At 43.4% G+C, this 18,914-nt stretch overlaps 1 protein-coding gene across 2 annotated transcripts in view; it reads left to right on the top strand.

Annotated features, from left to right (window-relative positions):
- LOC135196248 (soluble calcium-activated nucleotidase 1-like) overlaps nucleotides 1-18,914 on the top strand; it is a 188,735-nt gene that overhangs the window by 22,883 nt on the left and 146,938 nt on the right. The window contains exon 2 of one of the 2 annotated variants that reach the window (XM_064222933.1): nucleotides 11,211-11,302. The exons of the other annotated variant lie outside the window; for it this stretch is intronic. The gene's annotated coding sequence lies outside the window, so the exon portion shown is untranslated. The remainder of the gene's footprint in view (nucleotides 1-11,210; nucleotides 11,303-18,914) is intronic. 2 annotated transcript variants of the gene reach the window in all.

Here is an 18,914-nt window from a genome sequence, read left to right as displayed (position 1 = left end):
TTAGTTTAGTGTTAAAATTTTTCTATATTGGTGGTTGTTTTTATTGGTTGATTGTCAGAGGGAATAGGGGACCCTCTTGCAATTCATAGGTTATAACAGTACTAACGTGGTCAGGTGATCGGGATTGGCTTCAGTGCTCCTTGTGTTTAGTTATAGAAACCTTAACTCTGTCATGTAAGAGGGCTAGTCCCCATTGATATGACAAAGGTAAATGGCCTCTACCATGTAAGTGGGTCAGCCCCCATTGGTACGATCCAGAGTCGGCTCTGTCGCGTAAGCGGGCTAGCCCCCATTGACACGATCCAAAGAGTTATTCAGCCATAGGTCCATACCTCGCTGGGACTCTTGAGGCAGGCAGACTCATAGACAGTAGTCATGAAGTCTTCAGCCCAATCAGGTAGGAACCATGGATTATTATATCCAAGAACATATGTTGTTTTTTCCCTGTTTTTAATGTATTTAGTTTAAGTATTATTATTATGTTTAGCTGTCTCTTACCCTCCACCAAGGGTGCCAATCAGCTAAGTATATATCTGCTGGGTAAGTTTTCATGTACAAAAATGATATTGTTAAGATACAATAAAGTTTTGTACATACTTACCTGGCAGATATATACGATTAATGGCCCACCCATCCTCCCCTCAGGAGACAGATGGAAGAGAAAATATGTCTTAGAAAACGGGAATGGTTCCATATTCCGCCACCCAGCGGCGGGAATGGTGGATCACCTGACCTACCTGTCGCGTGTGCCGCGAGTTTTGAAATTCTGTCGGGACGACCGAATCTATAGCTAAGTATATATCTGCCAGGTAAGTATGTACAAAACTTTATTGCATCTTAACAATATCATTTTAAGAGGATCCATGACTGGATGGACTCCAGGAAGGCGAAAGGCAAGACTTCCTTTGCCCTACCTCCAGCGAGGCTAAGCGGGAGAGCTGGAATTAGGTATGAGACGGGAGAAGAAGCGGGGTTGAGCATTCCTCCCTCTTGACAAGGTGATTTTGCCAGCTTGATAGATGTTCCGAGGAGATCTTTCCTTCCCTCAGCTAAAGTTTCCTGGACGCTGTCGGAAATGGATCACCACCTTAAAGGGTTATTCAGAATGTTGGAAGTTTTTAACTTCCTGGATTGGTGCTTGGGGGCCCTGGATCTGCAGTCTCGGAGCCCTGACTCTATTTCTTTCGAGGAGTTATCCAGTGTATTAGCATGCATGGATAAGGCAGTCAGGGATGGTTCTGATGAGCTGACATCCCACTTTGCTACGGGCCTCCTGAAGAAACGTGCTCTATACTGTAGCTTTACTTCAAAGTCGGTGTCTCCTGCACAGAGAGCAGATTTGTTGTTTGCACCTTTTTCTTCCCATCTCTTCCCGAAGTCGATGGTGAAGGATCTGTTGGTTAACCTTCAAGAAAAGGCGACGCAGGACCTCTTGACCCAATCTTCTAGACGTCCTGCGGCCCAATCTTCTACCAGAGTCACACAGGCTCCCAAGAAGTTTAAGCCCTTTCGTGGCGGGGCTTCCTCGAGAGCGTCTCCTCGAGGAGGAGGCTTTGCTAGAGGCAGGACCCCCTCTAAACCCAAGGGGAAAAAGTGACGTCGCCGGCCTTCAGACACCGGTCGGAGCAAGACTCTTATCCTTTGCAGAGGCATGGAGAATAAGAGTGACGGACACCTGGTCCCTCGAGATAATCGAGAGAGGATACAAGATCCCTTTCCTCTCCACACCACCGCTGAGCACGAAGCCCAAAGATCTGTCGCCCTCATACCAGCCGCCGAAGCAACAGATCCTGCTCGATCTCCTCGAGCAGATGATAGGAAAGAGAGCCGTAGAACAGGTTCTAACGCTAGATTCCCCAGGCTTCTACAACAGGTTGTTCCTGGTTCCGAAGCAGTCTGGGGGATGGAGACCTGTCCTGGACGTCAGCAGACTGAACCTTTTTATAAGAAAGGAAAAATTCAAGATGGAAACAACACAGTCTGTTCTAGGAGCTTTAAGACCAGGGGACTGGATGGCGTCCTTGTACCTCCAAGATGCCTACTTCCACGTCCCAATCCATCTTCAGTCAAGGAAGTTCCTGAGGTTCGTCTTAAAGGGACAGGTTTTCCAATTCAGAGCGCTCTGCTTCGGGATAAGTACAGCTCCTATGGTCTTCACGCTTCTCATGCGAAATGTGGCGAAATGGCTTCACCTCTCAAAGATAAGTCTCGCTTTACCTAGACGATTGGCTCATCCGGTCGTCGTCGGAGGCGAAGTGTCTGGAGGACCTTCATACAACGTTGCAGCTACGAAGGCCCTGGGCCTACTAGTCAACTTCGAAAAGTCCCATCTGACCCCTATGCAGTTCTTCGTGTATCTGGGGATTCAGATGGATTCAGCGGCTTTTCGAGCTTTTCCATCCCTGGAACGTCAGCAGAACTGCTTAGAAAAAGTTTGTCTTCTTAGGGAAGGAAACATGCTCGGCGAAGGAATGGATGAGTCTGCTGGGGACCATTTCCTTGCTGGAGAAGTTTGTTTCCCTGGGGAGGCTACACCTCAGGCCGCTCCAGTTTTTCATAGCAGAGAACTGGAAAGACAAGAAAGATCTAGATGCAACTTTGACAATCTCTCAGTCGATCAAGGATCACCTGAAGTGGTGGCTTGATCCCGTCAAGCTTTCAGAAGGGTTGTCTCTCAGCCTTCTGAGCCCCGACCTAGTGTTGTTCTCAGACGCGTCCATGGCGGGCTGGGGAGCAACACTGGAAAAGGAGGAAGTGTCAGGCATCTGGAGAGGGGAACAGACGTCCTGGCACATAAACCTCAAAGAATTGGAGGCAATTCGGTTGGCTCTCTAGTTCTTCGAAGGACGGGTTGTTGGCCAAGTTGTCCAGATCAACTCTGACAACACCACGGCTCTTGCATATATCAAGAAGCAGGGGGGAACACACTCTCGGTCCCTGTTTGAGATAGCGAGAGAGATCCTGTTTTGGGCAAAAGCACGGAACATAACGATCCTGACGAGGTTCGTTTTAGGAGTCGAAAATGTCCGTGCGGATCTTCTCAGCTGTCGGCAGCAACTGCTTGCGACCGAATGGACTATTCATTTAGAAGTCTACCAAGAGCTGTGGAGACTATGGGGACGCCCATTGGTAGATCTCTTCGCTACATCGAAAACTAAGAGACTTCCTCTTTACTGCTCCCCTGTTCTCGACCCGGGAGCAGTAGCAATAGACGCCATCCTATGGGATTGGACAGGGATGGACGTCTACGCCTTTCCCCCGTTCAAACTCCTGGGAGAAGTGATCAGAAAGTTTGCGGCATCATAAGGAGCGAGAATGACGCTAATCGCCCCGTTTTGGCCTTCAAGCGACTGGTTCACAGAGGTCATGTCCTTCCTAGTGGACTTCCCAAGGACTCTGCCAGAAAGAGTCGATCTACTCAGACAGCCCCCCTTCGAGAGGTACCACAGAAACCTCTCCGCTCTGAGTCTGACTGCGTTCAGACTATCGAAAAGTTGGTCAGATTGAGAGGGTTTTCAAGACCTGTGGCAAAAGCAATTGCCAACGCAAGAAGAGCTTCCTCTCGGGCAGTTTACCAATCAAAGTGGGCTGTCTTCAGGAGATGGTGCAGGAGGAAAGGTGTTTCCTCCTCCACGACCTCTGTGAATCAGATCGCTGAATTCCTTCTCCATCTGAGGAATGTCGACAGGCTCGCAGTTCCCATGATTAGAGGTTACAAGAGCATGTTGTCGACGGTCTTTCGACACAGAGGTTTAGATCTGGCCAACAACAAAGACCTCCACGATCTTTTAAGGTCCTTTGAAACCTCAAAAGTGCCGCCACCTAAGATTATGTCATGGAACCTAGACATAGTTCTAAGGTTCCTGATGTCAAGTCCTTGCGAACCTTTACATGCTGCTTCCTTAAAGGACGTGACAAGGAAGGCTATTTTCCTAACCGCTCTGGCTACAGCAAAGAGGGTTAGTGAGATTCAAGCCATCAGTAAGCATGTGGGCTTTAGAGGACATAATGCAGTATGTTCCTTGAGCCCTTCCTTCTTAGCGAAGAATAAAAATCCGTCCAACCCCTGGCCCAAGAGCTTTGACATCAAGGGGTTAGCAGAAATCATTGGACGAGAACCAGAGAGAGTCCTGTGCCCTGTCAGGGCTCTCAAGTTTTATGTAGAAAGGACTAAACAGTGTCGCAGTCCTTCGGACAATCTGTGGTGTTCCGTCAAGAGACCAGACTTACCAATGTCAAAGAACGCTCTGGCGTTCTTTTTGAGAAGCACCATCAAGGAGGCTCATTCGTCCTGTCCAGATGGTGATCTTAAACTATTGAAAGTTAATGCTCACGAGGTAAGAGCTGTCGCGACCTCGGTGGCATTTCAAAAGAACATGGCACTCAGCAATATCCTGAATGCCACATTTTGGCAAAGCAACTCTGTGTTTACTCTGTGTTTGCTTCACACTACCTGCGGGATTTGAAGACGGCATATGAGAACTGCTACTCGCTAGGGCCATACATTTCCGCAGATACAATCTTGGGGGCAGGAAGCAGCACGCATCCTATCCTATAGAAAATGGTTAGGTGTGCTTCGAATATGGTTGTAGGGTCGGCTGCTTGAGGCGGACTTCCCTTTCTTTAGCCTAGAAGTTATATGGGGTTGACTTTTGATAGGCTAGGTCAGGTGGTGGTTTTTTGCTTCGTTGCCCTCAGAGTATGGTCAATATGGTCTAGTCACATTGTGGTCACGCCCCCGTTGACAGATCATCTAGATCTCACCAGCTATACAGGTCAGAAAGAATTTCAAAACTCCCGACACACGCAGTGGTCGGCCAGGTGGTTAGTACCCATTCTCGCCGCTGGGAGGCGGGTATCAGGAACCATTCCCATTTTCTATTCAGATTTTTTAGTGCCACTGTCCCCTGAGGGGAGGTGGGTGGGTACTTGATTATATATATCTGCCAGGTAAGTATGAACAAACTTTATTGTATCATAACAATATCATTTTGTTCATGAAACTTACCTGTCAGATATATATGTATATATGTATATATGTATATATATGTATATATATGTATATATGTATAATATATGTATATATGTATATATGTATATATATGTATATATATGTATACGTATATGTATATATGTATGTATATATGTATATATGTATGTATATATGTATATGTATATATGTATATATATGTATATATGTATATATATGTATATATAGTATATAGTAATATATATGTATATATGTATATATATGTATATATTGATATATGTATATATGTATAGTATATGTATATAGTATATATGTATATATGTATATATATAATATATATATAATATATATATATATATATATATATATAATATCTATTATATATATATATATATATATATATATATATATATATATATATATATATATATATAGATATATAGATATATATATATATGTATATATGCTAACAGGTAAGGAACCAAGATGTCAATCATCTGCATGCAATTTGTTTCCTAAATCATTCTGTTCTGGCCCTTCCCACCTCCAATGGTGGGATTCAGCTATATATATATATATATATATATATATATATATATATATATATATATATATATATATCTGACAGGTAAGTTTCATGAACAAATGATATTGTTATGATACAATAAAGTTTGTTCATACTTACCTGCAGATATATATAATAAAGTACCCACCCACCTCCTCCCCTCAGGGGACAGTGGCACTAAAAAATCTGAATAGAAAATGGGAATGGTTCCTGATACAATATCATTTTTGTCTCCATAGAAAGCATCCTCTTCTTTCCGTGAACTTCAGCAACTTAATTGGGACCCATGACTGTACGTAATTAAGTTATGTAGTACTAATTAAGTTCTCACACAACACGATAAAGTACAAAGCGAAATCACTAACACGAATTTACGTTAACAAACGAAATCGTGTGTGAACGAACTAATTCTGCGTGCGTACGATAACGATGCTGCTACGGAGTGACCGAAGAACCCCTTTACGTAGATGCACGATGGGAGAGATGCTGACCAATAGGAGAGCAGGATCTTACGACGGTGACTAGCATCAGGAACCAATGGGAGAGCGGGAGGATGGTGGCGAGTCTACTCAGTTGGTAGTGCGCGAGTTTTAAAACTGTTCTCGGTGGTCCGGGTGAATCTCGGGACTTTACAGTAACAACCTTTCGTAACCTGAATTATTTTCGTATGCAGAGGCAAAAAAATCTTATTTGCTTTCGTAACTTGAATTTTTCATAAGTTGGGACTTTCGTATGTCAAGGTTCCACTGTACTTGAATGCTGTAAGGCAATTGGAAGTCATATTATGAGGGTTCTACCAGGAGTTGATATACCACAGAGGATCTATACCTCATAGTTTTACTCTTGAGACATAAGTTGTTTGTACAACATTAAGTAGGAGACTCATTGAAGTTAAGTCACTTAAATCTGTTGAGCAAGCAGTTCATGTGAGCAGCCAGAGGGAGAGTGCTGGTGCCCCCTTGAGGAGCCTTTGGTGCCAGACAAAGGAAGTTTGAGGTGCAACCAGAGCTGAATTCCTTAATTCCATAATCATAGAAGTAGATGTGTCTGAAATCAAGAGGATGTGATGTGCTGTGGGAATACTTATGTATACCACCCCAAATTATGACCCTAGCTCACAAGAAATATGTAAAAAAAAAAAAAAAAAAAAAAAAATTCTTTTAACAGAACTAGCATATGTATATTTAATGACTTGACAGTTCATTGTTTAGGCAGCAAACATCTGTCTAACCATTTCTGTCTGTCTGTCTGTTTGTTTGGTTGCTATGTACACCTGGACTATGAAAGCTAGGACTACCAAATTTTTACCATAGACTCCCCTCCCCCCAGGAATGCTTTGGTCAAAATCCAAAATTCAAGGGTTGTTTCCAAGGCGGGTCTTACCCCCTCTTATTCGAGGGCTTTTTCTAAGGGAGTCGTGACTTCTCAGTTTTTACAACTTTCGAAGTTGAAATCTATGTAAAGTGTTTCTATAGGTACAAACAGGCTCCCCACAATATTGGGGCCGTAAGGCACCCTCAGTAGTAAGGGTGGGAGGGGAGAATTCATCCTGGGAATGGGTCCCCGAGGGTTTCCCACAATATTAGGGGGGGGAGGAGACCTACAGTCTTTTGACTTACCGACCAAGGGAGAAGGGTTTGAGCCTACCTACCTTGACCTTGATAGCAGGGGCCCAAAAGGTCAAATGGGCCAACTATATTCAAATTTGTACTATGAGTTAACATAAATGACCATAAATGCAGTTAACATCAATAATTATAAGCTGGATTTTATCAAGGGCCATTTAAGGGGCCTTGTGATGAAAATCTTTCTTGATCAACTTGTCTCAACATAGTAGGTGCCCCCCTGGCAGTGCCTGACTGAGCGGGTCAGTGATACAGTAGCGTTGGCTGGGAAAATGTTTATGTCCACGTCATTTAGAAGTGAGTGTTCATTTGATAACATGTCCAGAGGATGGGTACAGCTGCTAGTAATTCCTTGCTACACTGCATGCATTTCAAGATTCTCAGTGGGACTGTCATTGATATTATACGTACTGCTTATCAGTTTGTGGAGAGAGAGTGAATGTGTAACGTAAGAGGAGTTGGAAGGTGTTTGATGGAACGAAGAGGCTAGGACCATGTTACTGAAGAACTTCATTTCACTTAAATGACTTGCCAAACAATTACATAGCAGTAAGCTTTCTTATCTGGCAGTTGAAAATTCAATTTAATTGGCGGCAGTGGTGCTGCTGTCGTTAGTGCAGGTAACAAAGAGACCCGCCCACTATCAGGAACACCCAATATACTGCCGAGCTAACTGTTGTCAATTCGTTTTCTGCCGGCCATAGAGTAACATCAGTGGTTCTTGCAGTAGACTTTTCATTGCTTCTGTGGTTTTTTCGTCGTATTTGGCAAAGTACAATTTGGTGTTAGTTTTTTCTTGGTAAGCTGCTTTTTAGCTTTCAATTTACGTAGCTAAATAGAATCTAGCTTCAACATGTCCGACCCTAGTTTGTCAGCAGTTAGGTTTTGCAGTGAAGGCTGCAAAACTAGAATGGCTAAGCTTTGTTATGATCCACACTAAGTGTGTGAAGAGTAGGGAGCAGGAATGTAGTGAAGTTTTAACTTGCATTGAGTGCCAGGGCTTAGATGAGCAAGGTTGGAAGAACTTTTAAGTCTCATATAGAGAAGATGGAAAAAGCTAAAAAGAGGAAGGTGGCTCTTCGGGCCGAGAGTAAGAGTAATATATTGAAGCAACTCCTTTGCCTTTAGAGGCAAAGAAGTCTACTTTTTCTTCCCCTCTGTTATCTAACACCTCTCCTATCAATATCCCTACTTCATTGCCAACAACTCCAGTTCAGGTAGCCCATGATTCCAATTCTAACACCATTGCCGGCTCCTGGCTAACATCGGTGGTTTTGGCAGTCATCTTTCATCATTGTTAGATATTTTCCAGTATCCTTGATGACATACTTGATTATTTTGTGGTTGTTTACATAAATAGCTAGATCAGTTATGTCAGATTCAAGCTCATCAAGCATTAGATATTGTTCAGAAGGATGTAGAACTAGGTTGATGAAATTCTCAAATGTGGATTTGTAGTTGGTATAGGATCCATTAGCACCCATCCAACAATGGCTCGATAGTATTTTGAGCCTTCTTCGGAAACCCTCTTCAGCAGCACAAAACCCTCCAGGCATTGCTACTTCTTCAATTTCTTCAGATGCGGAAGATTTAGAACTGGAGCGACTAACTTCTCGGTGCTCCCAAGATATTTTCTTTTATATTATCCTGCATTCTTTTCTCCAGCTGTTCCAACTTCTCCAGGATCAGCATTTATGATACAACAGCCTGCAGGATCCGCAGGGATGCTGAGGATGGTGCTGCCATCCTTCTCTATGAAGGCTTTCGCTAAGATCGACACTTGTTTGGCAGAGAAGAGGGAGCTTGGGAAAGCCATTTTCTGTATCCCATCTTCTTGTCTAGTATGATGTAGACAAGTGTTGTATTCCACTGGAGAAAGGAGTATCTGCCTCCTCTCAAGATTTCTCCAGTTTTATCGAATCATCTAGGAGGTGGTCTGCCTTCTCTTCTGTGAGAATTTTATCTACATTGTCGGGGAACTGGACCACCTTATCAAAGATGTACAGTTGACCCCCCCCCCCCTCTATTCGCGGAGTCGCCTATTATTGGATTTTTTTCATGGACCATATATACCCATTATTTGTGGAAAATTTACCTACTCACTGTATTTTTTTCTGAGAAATATTCACAGATTACAGCATTTTCATACCATTTTTGTGACAAAATTATTAAAATACCCAGGTATAACCATTAAAAAAATTTTTTTTTAACTATCAAAACAGGTGGTTATAAGCAATTTTACAGGAGTTTTAAGTATTTGCAGATTTTATCTATAGGGGGGGCCAGGGTCTGGTACCCATCCCCTGCAAATATGGTGGGTCTATTGGAGGACCCATTGTATTCAAGTTTTCAAGATTTGCTGTCTCATGTATTCGCATTTTCAAGATTCACAATTTCATGTACTCGCAGATTTCTGTATAGACCATATCTACCCATTATTTGCAGGAAATTCATGTATATTTGTGGTATTTTTCTGTGAGAAATATCCACAAATTACTGTATTTTCATATCAATTTCATGATTAAATGCACTTTTTGTGATAAAACTATTACAAAATCTAGGTATACAGTCAACCCCCCCCCCCTGTATTCGCAGTCTCAAGATTTGCAGACTCCCCTATTCGCGGATTTTTCTGTCCATCCTATCTATAAGTTATTCATAAAAAATTCATTAATTTGCAGGTTTTTTTTTTTTTTTTTTTTTTTTTTTGTTTTTTTTTTTTTTTTTTTTTTTTTAAGGAAATACTCACTAATTAGTGTATTTTGATGTTATATTTATGACTAGATACATTTTTATAAAAAAAATTATAATTAACACTAAATAACCTTAAATAATTCTCTCTCTCTCTCTCTCTCTCTCTCTCTCTCTCTCTCTCTCTCTCTCTCTCTCTCTCTCTCTCTCTCTCTCTCTCTCTCTCTCTGTTTTGCATGATAAATAAATGATTATCTAATACATATTAAGTAATACTAATACTGTAATAATAATAATAATAATACTATAATGGCTGTTTTGTCCGTCTGTCTTTCTGGTATTCGATCATGGCTAAACAGCTTTAGGGATTTAAACCAAACTAAAACTATTGGATAGGCCTTTGATCGAGGATGGTTTGTAGCCTTATATATACTAGCTGACCTACCCAGTGCTGCCTGAGAAAACTGTGAATGACAGGCTATGGGTAGTTGGAGGTAAGAGAGTGGGGGAGTTTCTGAACTATGGTACAGTAGTGTGTTAGCAGTACATCCATTTATACTGAATCCACTACAAATTTGTGCAGTTTGCTGAAAACAGATCCTTGCTTGATTCTCCTCCACTTTGCTGTGCAGTTTATTTCACAGAATTGATAAAAGTTCTGACTATTGTTGAAAGGGAGACAGGCTTATGTTCAGCAACAGCAAAGATAATTTTTCTCTTCTAATAGAGAAACCTAATTTCCCCTTCTCCTCCCCTCCCCTCTTATATTCCCCTCACCCTCTTGTCCCTCTCCCCCTCCCCTCCCCTCTTATATTCCCCTCACCCTCTTGTCCCTCTCCCCCTCCCAATTCCACCACCTCATTCCTCTTCCCTTCATTTTCCATCTCCCTCCCCCTTTCCCTTCCCTCCTCCCCTCCCTTTTTCTTTTTCCCCTTTTCCCCTCTCCCTCCCCTTTCTCCCCCCTTCCCCTTTCCCCACCCCTCTTCTAAGTATATGCAGATTCTAGCTATTTTTATTTGTAAACCTTCAAGTAAAGCAATTGTTTTTATTTACAAAGAAAAACAACTTTATAATTTCTTTTACATTGAAAAGTACAGTACATGCCTCAGTGGCGTGATTGGTATGGTTGGCCTGCCACCTCCATAGCTGTGAGTTTGATTCTTGGGCATTCCATTGAGGTGTGAGAGATGTGTATTTCTGGTGATAGAAGTTCACTCTCAACGTGGTTTGGAAATCACGTTGAGCTGTTGGTCCCATTGCTGAATAATTACTGGTTCCATGCAACGTAAAAACACCATACAAACAAATACAAACATATTAACACTACAATATTTTACAGTCACGGTGCAGCCTATAAGCAAGTACATCCATCAGCTAGCTACCTGTCGTTAACTTTCAGTCAAAATGCTGCAGTACCAGTCACACTCTCTGGTAGGACATCTTCAGAACTATGGTTTTTGTACATGAAAACTTACCCAGCAGATATATACTTAGCTGTAGACGCGGTCGTCCCGACAGAATTTCAAAACTCGCGGCACATGCGACAGGTATGTCAGGTGATCCACCATTCCCGCCGCTGGGTGGCGGGATCCGCAACCATTCCCGTTTTCTAAACTAGATTTTCTCTGTCGCCGGGCGGACAACATCTGTTGTTTGTTCCTCCCATTTTGGATTTCTACTCGTTTGCCGAGAATTTGGATTGGTTTATATTGGTGACGTATTCTTTTTTCTCTGGCTTGGCATACGCTTATTGTGGACTGTTTTTCGAATTTGATTAGGATTGTTCTTTCACGATGTCGGACGCTAAGGCTTCACCTATGTTTAGGGTGTGTACAATGGAAGATTGTAAGACTAGGCTGCTGAAAATCTTGGTAGACCCTCATAATGTCGTGCTCGAAATGTAGAGGTAATGAATGTTCATTTAACAACACCTGTAATGAATGCGAGAAGTTAACAGAGCTTGAATGGAAGAACTTTACTTCTTATGTAAAAAACTTAGAGAGATAAGATTAGGAAAGCTTCCGTTAGATCCTCAAGTAGATCTTGTTCTCTGGAACGAGTTTAATAACTCTCTTGTAACTAACGTTTCTCCCTTAGCCGCAGCTTCTTCTCCCTGTATTGAATCCAAGGATTCTTCCTCTGAAAGGGAAAAAGTAAAAGCCTCTATCAAAAAGCTGCAAGCTCAGTTACGAGCTTTGGATAAAGGTAAGAGTTTTGACAGTGATATGTGCAGTGTCCCCACATTGCTCCTAGGCCTAGACCTCTTTCAAACTCCCAGGACCAGGGGAGGAGGAATGTCGACAGCCGCAGGGAGGATGTGGAACATCCCCAACGGTCAGGCGTCCCTTTGGCAGATCCTGATGTAGCGTCCCAGGCTGCCTTGGATAGCTGCAGAAAGGGCATCCTAAGGGAGTGTTTTTTGGCCTCGAATTCATCCTCTCCTAGACGTGGATGGAGTTCGACCTCTCAATCTCGCCCTTTGAAAAGAGCCTGGAAGGCGCCTAAAGGAGACGCTGCGGACTCTAGCCCAGAGCGTTTTCCTGAGGACTGGCCTTCAGATCATAAGAAGGCGAGGCAGGAGGAGCCCTCTCTTCAGGACCCCAATAAGAAGTTCCTGATCTGCCTTCAGGAGCAGTTATCCTCTTTGGTAGGCTCCTTCACCAGAGACTCGACAAGGAGGAAAGACATTTCTCTTCCTGTCAAGAGTTCCACTAAGCGCCCCTCTTCTGCTAGGAGGAAGCTCTCAGACTCTCCAAGGCGCTTCTCTCCTGATTCCAGAGACTCCTTTGACAGGAGTTTTTCGCTTGATAAGCGATTACCTTCGCCCTATAGGCGCTCTTCTCCACGGAATAGGCGCCCTTCTCAGGACAGTTTTGGAGCCTAACAGAAGCTCCTCAATTCATCGCTCTCCCTTGATTCAGGAAGTGCGTAGCCGCTCCCCTAGGAGAAGCCTAGAATCTAGTAGGAGTCACGATCGTTTCAGGCTCAAGGGGCCAGAAGAGAGCCGAGATCAGTTCAGGCGCCAGGAGCCTTCGGGACGTCAGGAGTCGAGGAGGCGCCAGGAGTGGTTCAGGCGCCAGGAGCCTGCGGTTCGCCAGGAGTCAAGCAGGCGCCAGGAGTCAGTCAGGCGCAAGGAATCAGTCAGGCCCCAGGAGTCAGTCAGGCCCCAGGAGTCAGTAGGGCACCAGGAGCCAGTCAAGCGCCAGGAGTCAGGGCGCCAGGAGCCTCTCAGGCGCCAGGAGTCAGTCAGGCGCCAGGAGCCTAGTGAGCGTCAGAAGAGTAGGCGCCAAGAGCCTGTTAGGCGCAAGGAACTTTTCAGGTTCCAGGACCATCATAGTTCCTCTTTTATTAGGAATTATTCTCCTCCTTCGACTTCGAACAAGAATTTGTCTCGAGATCAGCGCACTCCTTCTCGGGAAAGGAGTACTTCTCCTGTTAAGAGCCCTATCCCTTCCAAACGTTCTCCCTCAGTTGGACCTTTGGAAGATGTCTCTGATGAAGAAAGACCTGTTGATGTAGCAGTCTCGGACTACAAGAGGCTCTCATTACTGCTCCTCAAGGAGTTCGGAGACTCCCTTCATCCTGCTGATCCTCCCTCACCGGGATCGCTTATGTCCAGCACTAGAGCCCATAAGTCCTCATCTTTTGTAAAGATGCGCCCTGCTTTATGCATGAAAAAGGCTTTAAAAAATGTTGCAGAATGTCTACAATCCAAAAGGGAAGCTGGTAAAAGTTTTTTCCTGCCCTCCTTCCAAATTAACAGGGAAGCCTGGAAGGTGGTATGAGACCAAAGAGCCCATGGGATTGGGTCTCCCGTCATCTGCAGACTCTGGTTTTGCCTCATTGGTAGACTCCTCCAGGAGACGGTCTCTACTTTCTGCGAAGGCAACTTGGGGCATGTGCAAGCTTGACCATCTCCTCAAGGGCCTTTTCAAGACTTTAGAAGTCTTTAACTTTATGGGGGCGTTAGCGAAGAGAGCCCAGGACACGGATTTCGTCTCGATGGAAGAGCTCTCTAGTGTGTTGGCCTGTCTAGATAGAGTGGTAATGGACGGCTCGGTGGAAATTGCCTCTCTATTTGGAACAGGCGTACTAAAGAAGAGATTTGTTTTTAGTTCCTTCCTCACGAGAGCGGTATCTCCTATACAGAGATCCTCTCTTTTATTCGCGCCTCTTTCTTCGCATCTATTCCCACAGGATATGGTTAAGGCGGTAGCTAAATCCTTAACAGAGAAGGCAACCCAAGATCTCCTCATGCATTCGGCTAAGAAGTTTAGGCCTGCTGTACCAATTGAAAAGAAAGAGACCCTCTTTTATGCAGCCCTTTCGAGGAGCCTCCACTTCTAAAGCCCCTCTTAGAGGTCGTAGGCCAGAGCGAAGAAATAGATCATCCAGAAGGTCCTTCGGGAAGTCTAGATGAACAGAGAGTTCTCCAGACAAAAGTAGGCGCCAGACTACTCCATTTTGCCAAAGTCTGGGCGCAGAAGGGAGCGGACTCTTGGTCCCTCTCTATCCTAAGAAAAGGATATTTAATCCCCTTCAGGGAAAATCCTCCCTTGACTACAACTCCAAGGGAGTTGATTGCAAGATACTCAGATCCGGTCCGAAGGCTAGCGATTCGGCAGGCAGTGGAACAGATGATTTTGAAAGAAGCGATAGAACTGTTACAAGATCTCCAGCGCTCTGAATTTCTTCGTAATGAAGAAGAAATTCTCGATGGAGACGTCTTCCTCTGTTCTGTCTGCTCTTCGTCCAGGGGACTGGATGGTGTCCCTGGACCTTCAGGATGCATATTTCCATGTGCCAATTCATCCGGCATCGCGGAAATACCCGAGATTCATGTTTCAGGGAAAAGTCTTTCAGTTCCGAGCGTTGTGTTTCGGACTCTCGACAGCCCCTCAAGTCTTCACGGACATCATGAAGAACGTAGCTCATTGGCTACATCTGGAAGGGATCAGGATCTCACTATATTTAGACGATTGGCTAATAAGAGCCCAATCGAAAGAGCAGTGTCTGGAGGACCTTTTTGTAACTCTAAACCAAAGTCCCTGGGACTTTTAGTCAATCTCGAGAAGTCCATGCTGACTCCCCAGCAAAGCATTGTCTATCTGGGGATTCAGATGGATTCTCGGGATTTTCTAGCATCTCCTTCTCAAGAAAGGAGAGAACGCTGCTTGGAAAAGGTGGCAGTCTTCCTAAAGATGAGTCTACTGGGGACCCTCTCCTTGATGGAACAGTTCGTTTCTTTAGGAAGACTACACCTCAGACCCCTTGAATTTTACCTGAAGGAGAGATGGGATTGGAAGTCTCAAGAACTAGGAGAGACTTTTCCAATATCGGAGAAAATAAAGGAGAATCTCCTCTGGTGGTTAGATCCACAGAAGCTAAGCAAGGGGATCTCCCTTCACTTAAAGAACCCTCGCCTAGCGTTATTTGCAGACGCCTCAGATTCGGGATGGGGAGCAACACTAGGTTCGAGAGAAGTGTCAGGCACCTGAGAAGGAGAACAGGTGTCCTGGCACATAAACAAGAAAGAATTAACAGCCATTCATCTGGCTCTCGTTCATTTCGAGGGGCAGGTATCAGGTTTGGTGATTCAAATTCACTCGGACAATACAACAGCCCTAGCATATACAAAGAAACAGGGGGGGACGCATTCCTTCTCCCTGTACGAGTCAGCGAAGGATCTGCTGATATGGGCTCAAGAAAGGAAAATCTCTCTCCTCACAAGGTTTGTGCAGGGAGAGAGAAACGTCCGTGCGGATCTTTTAAGCAGAAAAGACCAATTCCTACCCACGGAATGGACACTCAATCTTCAAGTCTGCCAACAACTTTGGCGGTTGTGGGGAAGTTAGAATGTAGACCTGTTCGCTACCAACAAGAACAACAGGCTAGAAAATTATTGCTCCCCGATCTCGGATCCGAAAGCAGTAGCCATAGACAGTTTTCTGCTAGACTGGGCAGGTTTAGACATGTACGCCTTCCCCCCTTTCAAGATAGTAGGGGAAGTGTTAAGGAAGTTCGCCTGCTCAGAGGGAACAAGGGTGACTCTAATCGCTCCCTTCTGGCCAGCTCTAGATTGGTTCACAGAGGTACCGGAGTGGATAGTGGATTTTCCCAGATCGCTTCCACTAAGGAGCGATCTTCTCAAACAGCCCCACTTCAACAGGTTTCACAAGAACCTCCCCGCTCTAAGTCTGACTGCCTTCAGACTATCGAAGGACTCGTCAGAGCGAGAGGCTTTTCGTGCGAGGTTGCGAAGGCTGTCGCAAGAGCCAGAAGATATTCCACCTCTAAAGTGTATCAGTCGAAGTGGGAGGTGTTTAGAAGATGGTGTAAGACTAAGAAAATATCCTCTTCCAGTACCTCTGTAACTAACATCGCTGATTTTCTTCTCTATTTAAAGAAGAATTGTAACCTCACAGTGTCAACAGTGAAGGGTTACAGAAGCATGCTGGCCTCTGTTTTTAGGCATAGAGGCCTAGATCTAACGAATAATAAAGATCTTCATGACCTTATAAGGTCGTTTGAAACCACGAAAGACCAGAGGATTAGAAGGCCTAGCTGGAACTTGGATGTAGTCCTCAAGTTCCTCATGTCAGAGAAGTTTGTACCTTCGCATACAGCCTCATTTAAAGACTTAACTAGGAAGTCTTTATTTATCTTCGCACTAGCAACGGCTAAGAGAGTCAGTGAGCTACAGGCTTAGGAAGGTAGAGTAGGTTTTAGAAAGAATTCAGCGTATTGCTTCTTTAAACCACTGTTCTTAGCTAAAAATGAAAATTCTTCAAAACCATGGCCTAGAAGCTTCGAGGTAAAAGGACTTTCTTCCCTAACGGGAAAGGAACTGGAGAGGACCTTGTCCTGTTAGGGCCCTCAAGTTCTATCTAAAACAAAAAGCCTTATTAGGAGGTACGGAAGAAAGTCTCTGGTGCTCTGTAAAGGATCCTAAGAGACCTATTTCGAAGAATGCCCTAACGTTCTTCATAAAGGATGTGATAAGGGAGGCTCACCTTGCATGCAGTGAAGAGCACCTCAAGATTCTCAGAGTAAGAGCACTTGTTCTCTCCAGGCTCTTATAGAGTCAACATATTGGAGATGTAACTCTGTTTTTGCCTCCAATTATTTAAGAGATGTGAAAATTACTTATGAAAAGTGCTTCTCTCTGGGAGCTTACGTTTCCGCGGATTCAGTGCTGGGAGAAGGAGCTGAGGCTAATCCTTCTTAACTTAGTTTAGTGTTAATTTTTCTTTATGTTATTGGTGGTTGTTTTTATTGGTCGATTGTAAGAGGGAATAGGGGACCCTCTTGCAATTCATAGGTTATAACATTACTAATATGGTCAGGTGATTGGGATTGGCTTCAGTGCTCCTTGTGTTTTTCGTAGAGAAACCTAAATCTCTGTCATGTAAGAGGGCTAGTCCCCATTGATATGACAAAGGTAAAGGCTCTACCATGTAAGTGGGTCAGCCCCCCTTGGTACGATCCAGAGTAGGCTCTGTCGCGTAAGTGGGCTAGCCCCCATTGACATGATCCAAAGAGTTGTTCAGTCATAGGTCCATACCTCGCTGGAACTCTTGAGGCAGGCAGACTCATAGACAGTAATCATGAAGTCTTCTGCCCAATCAGGTAAGAACCATGGATTATTATATCCGAGAACATATGTTGTTTTTTCCCTGTTTTTTAATAATATATTTATTATAGTTATATTTAGCTGTCTCTTACCCTCCACCAAGGGTGCCAATCAGCTAAGTATATATCTGCTGGGTAAGTTTTCATGTACAAAAATGATATTGTTAAGATACAATAAAGTTTTGTACATACTTACCTGGCAGATATATACAATTAATGGCCCACCCATCCTCCCCTCAGGAGACAGGTGGAAGAGAAAATCTGGTTTAGAAAACGGGAATGGTTCCGGATCCTGCCACCCAGCGGCGGGAATGGTGGACCACCTGACCTACCTGTCGCGTGTGCCGCGAGTTTTGAAATTCTGTCGGGACGACTGAGTCTATAGCTAAGTATATATCTGCCAGGTAAGTATGTACAAAACTTTATTGTATACTAACAATATCATTTTTATGTTTTGAAATACATTCAGCCTTTGTCATAGTAAGGGTTGATTTCATAAACCCCCACCTCCGAATATTTCATAATTGTGTATTTTCTATTTTCAAGTTCCTGATATAGAATGGCATAATATAGGGTGCCAGGTAGTGTGTGTAGTGGTGTGTGTGTGTGGTGTGTGTGTGGTGTGTGTGGTGTGTGTGCGTGTGCGTGCATGTCTATATATATATATATATATATATATATATATATATATATATATATATATATATATATATATATATATATATATATATATATATATATACACACACACACACATATATATATATATATATATATATATATATATATATATATATATATTAATCACATATATATATATATATATATATATATATATATATATATATATATATATATATATATATATATATATATTATATTATGTAGAAGTCAATGTAAATGATTACTATATTATTTTGTACATGAACTTCCCTGCCAGATATATACTTAGCTTAGGTCTCTGACGTCACGACAGAAAATTCAAAACTCGCGGCACACGCTACAGGTAGGTCAGGTGATCTACCTTACCCGCCGCTGGGAGGCGGGTGTAAGAACCAGTCCCCCTTTCTTGTCAGATTATTTTCTGTCGCCGGCTGGACAACACCTGTTGTTCAGTCCTTACGATAGTTAAAATTCGTTCTCGTTGCCGACGATTTGGATTTTGGTGAAGTACCCTTTGTTTGTTGGCTTGGCATACGCTTTTTGGACTCTTTTTTGGATTTTTTCTTTTGGATTTCTCTTACATATCTATAATCATGGATGATTCTGAAGTTAAGAAACCTAGTTTATTTAGGGTTTGTTCAGAGAAGGAATGTAAAGTTAGGCTTCCTAAAGCTGCATTAGATCCTCACTCGGTGATTTGAGTCGTGTAGAGGTAATGAATGCTCTTTTATTAACCCTTGCAAAGAGT

This window comes from Macrobrachium nipponense, chromosome 17 (genome assembly GCF_015104395.2).
Source record: "Macrobrachium nipponense isolate FS-2020 chromosome 17, ASM1510439v2, whole genome shotgun sequence".
In the NCBI taxonomy this organism is placed as follows: Eukaryota; Metazoa; Arthropoda; class Malacostraca; order Decapoda; family Palaemonidae; genus Macrobrachium; species Macrobrachium nipponense.
This window is presented reverse-complemented; position numbering and strand designations above follow the sequence as displayed.